The following is a 13,811-nucleotide window of genomic DNA, read 5'->3' as shown; positions in this document are numbered from 1 at the left end:
TATTGTTTCTCTTCTATCCGTGTTTGATTAATTCTAAGATGTATATTCGTTCTTCATCACTATGAATGCGTTAAACTGGCATAAGGTTATCACATTCTACATGGGTTCAGAGTGCGTCTTTCATCGGACAATGATGAACCTCCAGCTTGAATATACGTCTCTCAGACGGCTAATCCACGACTTCGTTGGGAACATCTCGAAACATCAGTTCAGCCGATTTTCGGGGAGATTAGGGTCTCTGTGGTAGAGGCTAGAACCAAAGGCGCAGTATTCCTCCGATCCAGAAGATTGGACCTTGTCTGTGGCGTTTCGAGTATGATCATCAAGGATAATGAACTGTACGAGTTTCACCCTCAATCAGAATGAATCTGCACTAAACATGGGGTTCAGATCTAAAGGAGTATTGGCAGCTGCTCAAACCAGTGTCAATCACATATAGCCTACCATTGAAGAAATCACTCACAAGCAAAGGAAACAGTACTACAAGAATTAATTCAGAAAGACTAAGCAACTACAATCCTTTACCTTATTCCTATCATTGATTCCCGTCTAATATACAAAGTATTTTCTACCCCTTCTGCGTTATTCCATTTATGGTTTAACCAAATTCAATCCAACAACCTTCTGATCTGCTTGATTAAGACCTGCAAGATAACTATAGCTTGCTTCAAACCACAATCCTCATGGGATCGATCCTAACTCACTCAGGTATTACTTGGACGATTCAGTACACTTGCTGGTACAGTTGTATGAAAGTGTGGGGATTCGTGCACTAAGTTTTTGGCGCCGTTGCCGGGGATTGTTGAGTTTGGACAAACTGACGGATTGTCTTGCTCCCTAGATCAGGTAATTTTTTTTTTAGTCTTTTAATTTTTGTTTTCTTCTTCCTTAATTTTTTGAAAATTTTTAAAACTTTTCCAAAAACCTTTTTTGAAAATTTTATTTTTTAAGATTCCTTAGATTTCTGATTGAGAGTCTTTGAGTGTGTTCTTATTTGAGTCTTTTATTTTTATTTTCTTCTTCTCTAAATTTTTGAAAATTTCAAAACTTTTTCAAAAATATTTTTTCTTTTCTTTGTTTAATTCATGTTCTTGGTTTGAGTCCTGCATGTTCATGCTTTTCAAGTACAAAATTTTTTAAACTCTTTCAAAAACCTTTTTCATATAGTTTATTTTTTGCATCCTCTGAGTTGTCTTTGAGTCTTTCTTTCAAAAAATTTTCAAAAATAATTTTTCTGTGTTTAAATCTTGTTTCAATTTTTAAGTTTGGTATTTTTCTGTTTATTTTCTTGTGTTTTTCGAAAATTTTGTTTTAGTTTTCTAAAAAATTTTAAGTTTGGTGTCCTTTTTATGTTCTTGTGTTCTTCGAGTCTTTAAATTTTGTTCTTGGTGTTCTAGTGAGTCTTCAGAGTATTATTGAGTCTTGTATGTGTCTTGATCTTAAAAGTTTTAAGTTTGGTGTCCCCTTGTATTTCCATCCAAGATTTTCAAAAAAATAGGGGTGCTAGATCTAAAAATTTTAAGCCTTGTATCTTTTTTGTGTTTTTCTCTTTCATCATAAATTCAAAAAAATAAAAAAATATCTTTTCTAACAAATTTTAACATAATTTTCAAATTTTTTAAAATAAAATTCAGATTTTGATTTTTAAAATTTTATCTTATCATATCTTAGTTGTCAAGTTTTCAAAAATCAAATTTTTTCAAAAATAAAAATCATATCTTTTTGAAAAAAATCTTATCTTTTTCGAAAATAATATCGTCTTCTCTCTCTCTCTTCTTTTTCAAAACCACCTAATTAACTCTCTTCTCTTCTTAAATTTCGAAAACTACTTCTCTTCTTTTCTCTCTTCTTTTTCAAAACTACTTAACTAACTCTCATCTGTCTTAATTTTCGAAAATTTCTTCTTCTCTTCCCTCCTCTATTTTCAAAAATTTAACAATTCAAATTCAAATCTTTTTAAATTAATTTAATTTAATTTTCAGAAATTAATAAATTAATTAATTAAATAAAAATAAAAATATTCTTATTTACTTTTTCTATTTATACTTCTCTTCTTCTCTTATCTTTATTATTCGAATTCTATCTCTTCCCCTTCTTCCATCTTCACTTTTCTCTCTTCTTTTATCTTCACATCTTACAGAGAGTCCTTTGTTCTTGAACATAGAACTCCCATTTGGCATCTATTTTGTCATCTTTCTTTACATCTAACTCTAAGGAGGAGCTTCTTGCCTATTAGCATAGAAAGTCTTCTTCTTTTCTTTCTTTTTCTTGTCTTCTTGTTTATTATTAGGAACAGGGATAAAGAACCCATCTTAACTCCTGATCCTGAACCTGAGAGGACTCTGAGGAGGCGTTTACAACAAGCTAAAGCACAATACTCCGGAAGAGACCTTTCAAAAAACTTTGAACAAGAAAAGGGGAGACATGGCCGAACCTGGAAGAGAGGTAAGAAAGGTGCTTGGTGGCTTCAATCTTGATTTCTATGGAGGAAATATCAATGTACCTCCTATCAGAGCAAAAAGCTTTGAGATCAACCCACAACATATTACATTAGTGTTGCAGAAGTTCCAATTTCACGGACATCCACAGGAAGACCCCAGTAAATTCATCACTGACTTCCTGTAGTTCTGTGACATTGCAGACACTAATGGAGTAGACCCTGAACTCTACAAGCTAAAACTATTCCAATTTGCTCTGAAAGATCGAGCAAAGGATTGGTGGGATATTGCACCCAGGGGAAGTATGAACACCTGGGATCAGATTATTAACAATTTCCTGAACAAGTTCTCTCCCTCACAGAGACTAGCAAAGCTAGTGACAGATGTCCAGACCTTTAGACAGAAAGAGAGTGAGTCTCTCCGTGATGCTTGGGAGAGGTACAAACTGATGTTCAGAAATTGCCCCCTCCCCCCCATGTGTTGTCTGGATGGGGCAAGACGATCATCTTCTATGAAGCTATCTCTGAGATGGCCAGAGAAACAATAGATCACTTTGCAGGTAGTTCTCTGGACCTAATAGAGACACATGAAAAGGCAGATAAGCTCATTGAGATAGCTGCCAATAACCAGCACTCATACTCCTGTGAGGAGACCCCATCTAGGACAGAAGTTCTAGACATGGAAACCTTAAAAGAAGATGAGACAGTAGTCTTCACCAGGGAAGCCAAACCTCAAGAGCATGCTACTGAGGGAATTAAAGCAAGCAAAGACCAAGAGGATCCTAAGACTTCCATTAAGCACGCCCTTACAGAAGAGAAGGAACCTCAAGTTGATTCCTCTCTGGGCATACAAGAGGAGTTTGTGATGATCACAAAGCTCCCTCTTGCAGAGATGAAAGAACCTCAAGAGCCACATTTCCTTGGCGTGCAGAAAGAACTGGCAGATGAGCAGTTAGCTCATTCCCCAGTAGCCCTTAAGGAACTGCAAGTTAATATCTCTTTTACAGAGGTATTTGAAAAGAAAGACCTAAGGGGAGATGAAATAGAGATACTTACTAAGAAGTACAGTATCCTAATTCAGCCTGAGCTGCCAGGAAAGATCATTTTTGACAAAGCTCTGTATGATCTTGGCTTAAGTTTAAATCCGATACCTTCCACTGAGGCAGAGACTGAGTCTGGAGAGACTGGGAAGGCATTGAATGCCAATGAGGAAGTCCTCACTGGGCGTTCAACGCCCATACACCCAGGTAAGCTGGCATTGAACGCCAGCAAGGACACCCTTGCTAGGCATCCAACGCCCAGAATGCTAGAGGGACTGGCGTTTGGACAACAAGGGCATTCAACACCCAATAAGCTAACAGAGCTAGCATTGAACGCCAGTGAGAGCACACCCCTTGAGAGCTTAAAGCCCACTCAAGAACCCTCTATCTCAGAACCAAAGGAAACCATAAAGACCATTGAGGTTCCTTTGAATGCACTTCTAAAGTGTATGAGTTCTGATGACTACTCATCCTCAAGTGAGGATGAAGACACTAGGGAAGAGCAAGTTGCTCGGCACCTAGGAGCTCTCATGAAGCTGGATGCCAAACTATTTGGTACAAAGCCTTTGGAGGAAGAACCTCCATTGCTTTCCAAAAACCTCAATGCTTTGGTTCAGCAAGAGCTACCTCAAAAGCTTCCAGACCCTGGACGCTTTCTAATTCCTTGTACCATAGGCACCATGACCTTTGAGAAGGCTCTGTGTGACCTAGGGTGAAGTATAGTAATGGAGAAGCTAGGAATCCAAAAGGGAATAAGGATTAGCTTGCATAAGGATTGGATGGTATTCAAGGTCCTTGACCCTCCATTACCCCCTGACAAGGGAGGCACTTGCATAAAGGATTCAACATCCAAGCCTCCTCCCTTGGATGGAACTCACTCAATCCTTCCTAAGACCAAACGTAAGTTTGATGTTGGATGTACACTATCCACAAAGGAGGAAGGCTCCAAAAGGAAGATACCTAGGGGCTGAAAAAATAAGAATATCCCTATTGAGAGCTTTTCACCATAGAAGATGGTGGTATTCACTCATCTTATCATGGTATTCACCATGGAAGAGGAAAATGACAAAAAGGGACACCAGCATACTGCTGTAAGCCCAACCCTACCTTAGGCAGTGAACAAAATCCTGTCTCTTGAGCATATTACGCTATTCCATGAGAGCACAGGAAGGAAGCTCCCAGTAAGGAGTGAGGATTTATTCTTCTATGACTATCTTCCTCCTTGAAAGGAGTTGTCCTTCAAGCTAATGACATTAAAGAAGCGCTTGTTGGGAGGCAACCTAACCTTACTCAACCATGTTTATTTTCTTTCATTTTGTTTCTCTTTCAGTTGTTAGAGTCATGATCATATGCACCAGTCAAGAGACGAAATTCACAGCAGTAAAAATAGAACACTCCGGAAAGAGTGTTAAAGTTGAACGCCAGCCAGGGTATCCCTGCTGGACGTTCAACACCCCAAGAGGGGAGCATTGCTGGCGTTGAACACCAGCCAGGGAGCAGCCTCTGGACGTTCAAATGCCAGTGTAGAGAAATAAGAAATCTGGATTCTCTAGCCTCTCAGGACCAATAGGTCCCATAGAAGCTCCATCTACCCCACCTTCTTCTTCCTTATTGATCATATTTGCTTGAGGACGAGCAAAACTCTTAAGTTTGGTGTTGCAAAAGCTTTGTTTTGTGACTTCTACCACTCTTAAGTATAAAAGAAGATGAGGGAGCAAATTAGAGAGCATGCACATGAACCTGTGCAGCCACTTCAACAAAGACAAAGGAGTGACATAGAAGAGATCAAGCACTACATTGGATCCTCAAGGAGGAGTACTAGCCACCATTCATTTAGGTGGATTCGTTCTCTTTACACCCCTTTCGTATTATTTTTCTATATTCTATCTGTTTATTTTCTGTTCTCTTGTTCTAGTTGCATGATCATTTGCATTGATGTCTTTAAGTTGTAAAATGTTCCATATATCTCTCACATTGCTTAAATGAAAATTTTTATTGAAAAGAATTGAGAGATACATGAATTTCAAGTCTAAAATAAGATTAGTTTAATTAGTTTGATGTGGTGTCATCTGCTTTTATTTTCTGAATGTATGAAATAAACAGTGCATATTTGAAGTTGAAATTTATGAACGTTGGCTCTTGAAAGAATAAGGAAAAAGGAAAAGTATTATTGGTGATCTGAAAACCCATAAATTGATTCTTGAAGTAAGAAAAAGCAGCCAAAAGAAAAAAAAAATCTTGCATGCGGAAAAAAAAACAAGCAGAAAAAGCCAATAGCCCTTAAAACCAAAAGGCAAGGGTAAAAGGGCCCAAGGCTTTGAGCATCAGTGGTTAGGAGGGCCCAAAGGAATAAAATCCTGGCCTAAGCAGCTCAACCAAGCTGTCCCTAACCATGTGCTTGTGGCATGAAGGTGTCAAGTGAAAAGCTTGAGATTGAGCGGTTAAAGTCGTAGTCCAAAGTAAAAAGAGTGTACTTATCTAGACACCTATATCTGGGAACTCTAGCAAAGCTGAGTCACAATCTAAAAAGGTTCCCCAATTAAAGTGTTTGTGGCATGAATGTATCCGGTGGTAATACTGGAAAACAGAGTGCTTAGCGTCACGGCCAAGACTCAGAAAGCTGTGTTCAAGAATCAAAATAAGCTTAACTAGGAGAGTCAATAATATCATTTGGATTCTAAGTTCCTAAGGATGCCAACGTCTCTGAGTTTTAATGGATAATGAGATGCCAAAACTATTCAGAAGCAAAAAGCTACTAAGTCCCGCTCATCTGATTTTAACTAAGCTTCATTTGAAACTTAGAAATTTATTATATCTTCATTTTATTTATCCTACTGTGTTTTTTTACTTGCTTAGGGACAAGCAACGGTTTAAGTTTGGTGTTGTGATAAGAAGATATTTTATACGCTTTTTGACATCAATTTCATATAGTTTTTAGTGTGTTTTATTTAAAGTTTTTGTTAAGTTTTTATAGGTTTTAGTCTCAAAATCACATTTTTTTATTCTATTATGGGTTTTTGTATTTTTATACGATTTCAGAAAAGCTAAAATTGAGGAGTTGGAGCAAAAGTCTGATTTAGAGACAGAGAAAGCACTGCAGATGCTGTCCAAATCTGACCTGCCTGCATTCGGAAGAGCTTTTCTGGAGCTATAGAGGTCCAAATGAAGCGCTCTCAATGGATATGGAAATCTGACTTCCAGAACTTTCCAGCAATATATAATAGTCCATACTTTGCTTCGGATTAGAAAGCCCAAAACTGGCGTCCAACGCCAGCTTCCTGCCCCTTCTAGGCGTCCAGCGCCCAAAGAGCAGAGCCCAACGTCCAAAGGCCCAGAGAGGACCCTCTAGCTGGTGTTCCACGCCCAAGGAGCCTCATAGCACGTGGATCTCATCAAAACTCAGCCCAACCACTCACCAAGTGGGTCCCATAAGTGGATTTTAGTACTAAATAGACTGTTTGACCCTTTCTGTGTAATCCTTAGTCATTAACCTAGTATTTAAAGAACTTTTACACCTCTCACAAAGGAGGTCTGCCATATTTTCGTTTTCACCATTGTATTTTATTTTCAGTATGAGTTTCTAAACCTCCTAGGTTAAGGGGAGGAGCCTTGCTGAATCCTATGAATTAATAAAAGTATTACTGTTTCTTTTCTATCTGTGTTTGATTAATTCTAAGATGTATATTCGTTCTTCATCACTATGAATGCGTTGAACTGGCATAAGGTTATCACATTCTATATGGGTTCAGAGTGCGTCTTTCATCGGACAATGATGAACCGCCAGCTTGAATATACGTCTCTCAGACGGCTGATCCACGACTTCGTTGGGGACTTCTTGAAACATCAGTTCAGCCGATTTCCGGGGAGATTAGGGTCTTTGTGGTAGAGGCTAGAACCAAAGGCGCAGCATTCCTCCGATCCGGAAAATTCGACCTTGTTTGTGGCGTTTCGAGTAAGATCATCAAGGAGAAAGAACTATACAAGCTTCACCCTCAATCAGAATGGATTCGCACTAAACCTGGGGTTCAGATCTAGAGGAGTATTGGCAGCTGCTCAAACCAGTGTCAATCACATACAGCCTGCCATTGATGAAATCACTCACAAGCAAAGAAAACAGTACTACCAGAATTAATTCAGAAATACTAAGTAACTCCAATCCTTTACCTTATCCCTATCACTGATTTCCTTCTAATATATAAAGTATTTTCTACCCCTTCTACTTTATTCCTTTTATGGTTTAACCAAATTCAATCCAACAACCTTTTGATCTGCCTGACTAAAACCTGCAAGATAATCATAGCTTGCTTCAAACCACAATCCTCGTGGGATGGACCCTGACTCGCTCAAGTATTACTTGGACGACCCAGTGCACTTGCTGATACAGCTGTACGAAAGTGTAGGGATTCGTAAACCACATACTCAAGCCGGTACCGCCGGTTAATTTACCGGTTCATATTTTTATGCTGTTTTTCGCAGAAAATTACATTTTTCAATTCAAAAAAATCTGCTGAGTCCAAATATCCTATTTAAATTTTCTAATTCACATTCTAAATTTTTGAACCTAATTCGGGCCATTTAATTTAATTAATTAAGCAGTTAATTAGTCACAATTTTAAAAGAGTTTACAAAATGCGCTTATTGTTGTTTGTATTTATTAAAAGTTATTTATAATTTAATTTATCAAATATATATTATAATTTTTAAAAAATTATTTTTTAAAAATTAATTTTTATAAATTACTTTTTAAAAGTAAAAGCTAAAATCGAAACAGGTTGGCAGTAGGGAAGTGTGACGCGTATTGATGCAATAGGAGGAGACATTTATTGAGTGGAAGCAGTAGTGGGCAGCAATTGGTCGAAGTGTCATCAGGTAATTAGGTGAGGAAGTCTTTTTAACCTGAGTGATTATAATCTTTTTTTTAATTTTTAAAAGAATTGGGTTTGTCTTTTGTTGCAGTCGGACTTTTTCTGTTAGATTGATAGGTGGATTGGGCTAGTATTATGAAAATTTGATCCAAAAATTTTGAAAATAATAATAATAATAATATTTGTTTACTATTTTTGTCTAATATAAAAATATTAAATTAGAAACTAATAAAACATAAACAATAATAAATTACATAGATTAAAAAATACCTAATTCTCATGAGTCCAATATGTTTACTTTGAATCGAAATAATATTTTGAATGAATGGTGAAAATTGAAATCGAACGCATGATATTGTGCTAAGCAGTGAGGGTCTTAAATCGGTAGATCTATTTTAACACTTAATCATTATCAACTTCTGAACTTCATACATTGATAACAACCTTAATTATTACCAACTTTTGTTAACACCTAAACCCTCGGAACTTTAAATACCCAATAACTACTAATTACATGCACTTCCACTCAATGTCTCAATCAACTCCTATTTAAAAAGAGTGTTAGATGACGAGCAGATTTTGTGATTTATAGCTATTAATTAGTTATTATTAGTATTTTTAATAATATAAAATTACTTACTTTAATAAAAATGTTGGCCAAATTTTAATAAAAGAGATGACTTTCTAAACTTTTTCTTAACGCATTTCCATACAAATTAGACTAAACATGCATGTGTATCTAATGTGCATGTTCTCCATACCTTATCGATTTATCAATTGTCCTACCTGAAATTCTAAAATGATCTTACATTGCAACAATAATATTCGACCTCGTCTATGATCACAACTTGTCGCCCGCAAGGTTGTTTTTTCTTTTTTAACCAAACAGTGGCTCGAGTATTGATTATAATCACTCTCACCAAATAAATTTTTTTATTTAACATAGCATTAATAAAAGTTTTAATACTATTAATATATTTTTAATAGTATTCATGTCAATACTTAAGTTACTTCCAATGTAAATTATTTTTTTCTTCTGACTCCTAAGTCCTTCCAGGTTTCTACTATATATAAGAAAAAAAAAATTCCTTTTTCCATATTACATGGTCCAATTAATTATGCCTAATATCAATATGCCAGTTTTATCTCTCTCAAACTTAACATTTTCAAAAACAAGAACCGTTCTTCCACCATTAGGCCCTACATAATACAAAAATAACCCTTCAAAAAACCTAAGCATACCATTAAAACCAAAAATATCCATGACTTACAAAAAAAAAAAACCAATCCAAAAATATAACCATCATTAATATAAGCTTATCCATACCTGATTATCCTAACTCACCTAAATCCCCTTCTACAACTATTGTCTACATGTGTACTCTCATCATCAACATGTGTCCATTAGGTGATGCCGCTAGCGCAGTCCATCACCTGCTGAAATATAAGGACTTTAGCATGGTAGCAAGTTGCCTCACCAAGACACCAACCCTCCTCATTCATCTCGGTCGCCTCGCCGCTGTCGCTCACGGAGCTCACGTTGGCGTCGCTCCCACTTCTCGCGTCACTATCCTTGCCGACTTGCCTCTCCGATCTGCGGTCTCTGTTCTGTGCTCACCATGTCGTCCCTTCTTCCTCCGTCGTCGTCTCTCTGGTGACTGGTAAACGCTGTATATGAATTTCTTGTATCTATGAGATCTGAGAGAATCTGTAGGTTCAAAGTATTTAGCCTTTATAGAATAAATTTTTCATGTATGCTGTGTGAAGTGCTTTGAATAAATGATAGTGTAAACAACCTTGGATTACTATTGAGTACTTCAATTGCATATTCTATGGTTTTAGTTTGCTGCTTCTTTTTTTGTGCGGGATAGTATAAATATGTTCTATTCCTGCTGTATTATTCTCTTTGAAGCAGAATGGATCCAGAATAGATCCTTTTATATGTTGTTTTACATTTTATAAAGGCTATATTTTGCTGTCATTTGAGCCTTTTTTATGTGCCCAATGATGAATGCTTATTGTAAGTTTGTAACCAAAGAACTTCAGATATTTCTAATATAAATATTGGAAAAGCTTGATCTATTTAATTTGTGGTTGGTTAATCACTAACCATAGCTTTATAAAACTTCATGCCTTTAATTCTCATCTTGTACTACTATTTCAAAGTTTGTATACAAACAGATGCAATTTATTCACTTTTGTGATCTTGAAAACTCTTCTTTAGTTTGTGTATCTCAATGGCTATCTGAATATTGTACTTGTAATTGAACCACTTTTTGTCATGATTCTTGGGACTACAACAACTTTTAATTTATGAGGAGTTTCTCTTCTGAAATTTTAATTTATGTATTATTCTATTTAAATCCTACTCAATTTCAATTAATATAATTTTATTGAAGAGATTGGATAAACTTAAAACAAAATTGTCAGATTATGTTGCTTTTTTCATTCTTTAATATTCGTATTGCATATCACTCACTTAATTATAGTGCTAAGCTTCCAGTTTTGTTTCTCTGTCCCTCAAGATACATGTTATGGCTCTTCTCCTTCATTCTTTGCATGAAGAATCTTGTATGCTTAATTGAAATGAGCTGATTTTATGATATCATGGATGTATTTTTATGTTATTTATTAAAGAATGAAATTAATATAACAAACAAAAATTGAGATTATGTTGCTTTTTTCATTTACTGGCTTTGCTAACTGATTAGACCGCAATTAATATAACTAACATTCATGTCATGCATTTTGGTTGCTTTCAAAAAAATATGTTACCCTTTCACCTCAGCTATAGGTTACTATGTTTCAAAGAATTTTGTGCTCCTTATTGAAATAAAAGCATGTTCTGGTTGGAGTTCATTCAATTGTAGTAGGCAAACTTGTTTTAATAGACAAGCATATTTATTAGAGAAAAAGAAGCACACGCTATATATGCTAACCTAATTTTGAAAATTGATGCATGCTGCATGGTCAAATTGCCTTTAGTTTGTTTGCATTTCATGTGAAAATTTTATAAAGCTATATCTTCTTCATTCAACTATTTTGCTTTAAGGAAAAAAAAAACATTTTGCTTTGGTTCTGTTTGTGATTGCCTGCTGCATAGTTCAATGACTATGTCAGGTGGTTTATGTGGCTTATTATGATTTTTAGTGTACTTCAATTTGTGTTTACTTATTATAGTGGCTTAAACTTTCAATCATTTTACTTCAATTAATCTTCATTTATTTTAGTTTTTTATATAGTACCAATGAATTTTCTAATTGTTACATCTTTTGATTTTCAGGTTTAAATCTTGATTTGCAAACTTTTAATGATGATGAAGATGTTGAAAGTGATCAAGAATAAGGGTTGAAGATTTCTTTATATCTAATATTGTAATTTCTTTATTATGGACTTATGGTTTTAAATTTGTAGTGATCAAACACTTCTTTTTTTTTTTTAATTTCAAATTATTTGAGCTAATGACATTGTATGAATTTTATGTTTTTATTTTAATTTATTTATGAATTTTAAATTTTTGTCTTAATTTAGATATAAATATATAAAAATTAAAATATTTAATTTTTATAGGGGCGGATCAGGGTGGGGCGGATACCCGTAGGGACGGATTTGGGTACTGTAATTTACTATCCGCAGGTTGTGACGGGACAGATAGTACTTGAGTTACGGGACGGCGGGACGGGATCGGATAGGGTAAAAACCCACCCCTACCTGTCCCATTGCTACTCCTAGTAGCAACTACCATAGATTGAATGTTTAGGATAATGGTTTGATATTAAAACTAGTTAAGATTATAGTTAATTTATAATTTGGTATAGTAGTATTTCACTCAACCACAGATTTTCCCAAATTTTTCTTGTATTTTATATTTTTTTGAACAAATTCTCGTATTTTATGACTTTAATACACAACAAGTATTTAGAGTGGAAAAAAATAAAAAAAAATAATAACCATTAATTAATTACTCTACCCATTGATTTGCATAAAGTGTTTTACGAATGTAGAAATTAAGATGTTGTCAAATATAAAATTTGAGTTATTCCAAAATTGATCTTTTTCAATTAAGGGAGAATAACGTATTATGACTTGTGAAAGTATGGCTAATTCGTCTCGAAAGTAAAAGGTGAAGCCTATGTTAAAATTTAAAAGGAAAATCAATAAAAAATTCAAAGTAACAGAAAATTTATAACAGAGACAACTTTTTATTTGTTAAACAAATTTTTTTCATATAAAAATAGCTATTTAATTAATTAATAGTATAATAAATCTCTAAAAATAGCTAGCACCAATTACAATCCTAAACTTAGTCCTAAATTATGTTCTTAATACAACATGAACCTAACCATACATAGTAACATAATATTAATAAAAGATGTTTTTAGAAATATATTAAAATTAAATAAAATTAACAACACTAACTTAGAAGTTGAGGGTTCTAACAATGTGCTACATGATGTTTAACTTATTAATATTTTTTGAATATACATCTGAATTTGTCATAATCTCTAAATCATTCACCAATCATAAAAAAAAAAAAAAAAAAGCTTAAGAAAGATCTAAGGAGAAAATAATCAAATATAAAATGAGGCACTACCAACAAATCATATATATAGATGCAATGCAGATCATTGTTTCATTTATATTGTAAATAAAATACATTATATAACATAATATATGTACACCTGAAATACGCTTATATTAATTGTATCATATCTCATTTATAAACGATACAAGATACGTATTTAATTAACTTATTTATACAGTAAAAAAAATAAATAATAAAATATAAGAAGGTTTTCACATACACCACTATACTTTTTTAATGAATTGGTATTTCATTACTTTTTAATATTAAAATATATAATAAAATATTTAGAAGGATAAGATTGAATAGAAAATATATTAAGTGGTTTTTTTTTTGAATACCATAAAGAAGAGAGAAGTTATTCCCTTAGCCCACAGAAGGAGGGACAAAATTACAGTCTTGCACTTTTGTGTGATGTTGTTTCTGAAATAGCCTAGCAGTAGAAACAATACAAATATCTAACACAAGAATAATATAGAAGTACTCACAACCTAATATGGCAGCAACTATAACAAGTAAATAGTAAGTAAAGCAATAACAAGAACACACTGAAATTTTAACGTGGAAAATCCTCTCAATGTGACCACGGGTCATCCAGACCAATAAAATAACTCCACTATAATCAAATGAGGCATAAGAGAGTCTCAAACAAAGCATAAAAATGTGCATATAACCAGCCAAAACATCAAATCACCAAAGCTTTCAAATGAAAAGCAAGAAGATGAAATATACCCAAAAAATAGAGTTTCTATCGAAGCCAATTTCTCCCTTTTTAGACGTCCAATTAAAATCTCCAACATTCAGAATAAAGAAAGAGATGTGAAGAATCTACAGTCCAAATTTCACGTCGATCCAACGGTGAAAGAATGAGAAATTGCCGTTCA

This window comes from Arachis ipaensis, chromosome B6 (genome assembly GCF_059453495.1).
Source record: "Arachis ipaensis isolate K30076 ecotype BB chromosome B6, ASM5945349v1, whole genome shotgun sequence".
Taxonomy (NCBI): Eukaryota; Viridiplantae; Streptophyta; class Magnoliopsida; order Fabales; family Fabaceae; genus Arachis; species Arachis ipaensis.
Note: the sequence above shows the minus strand (reverse complement) of the source record.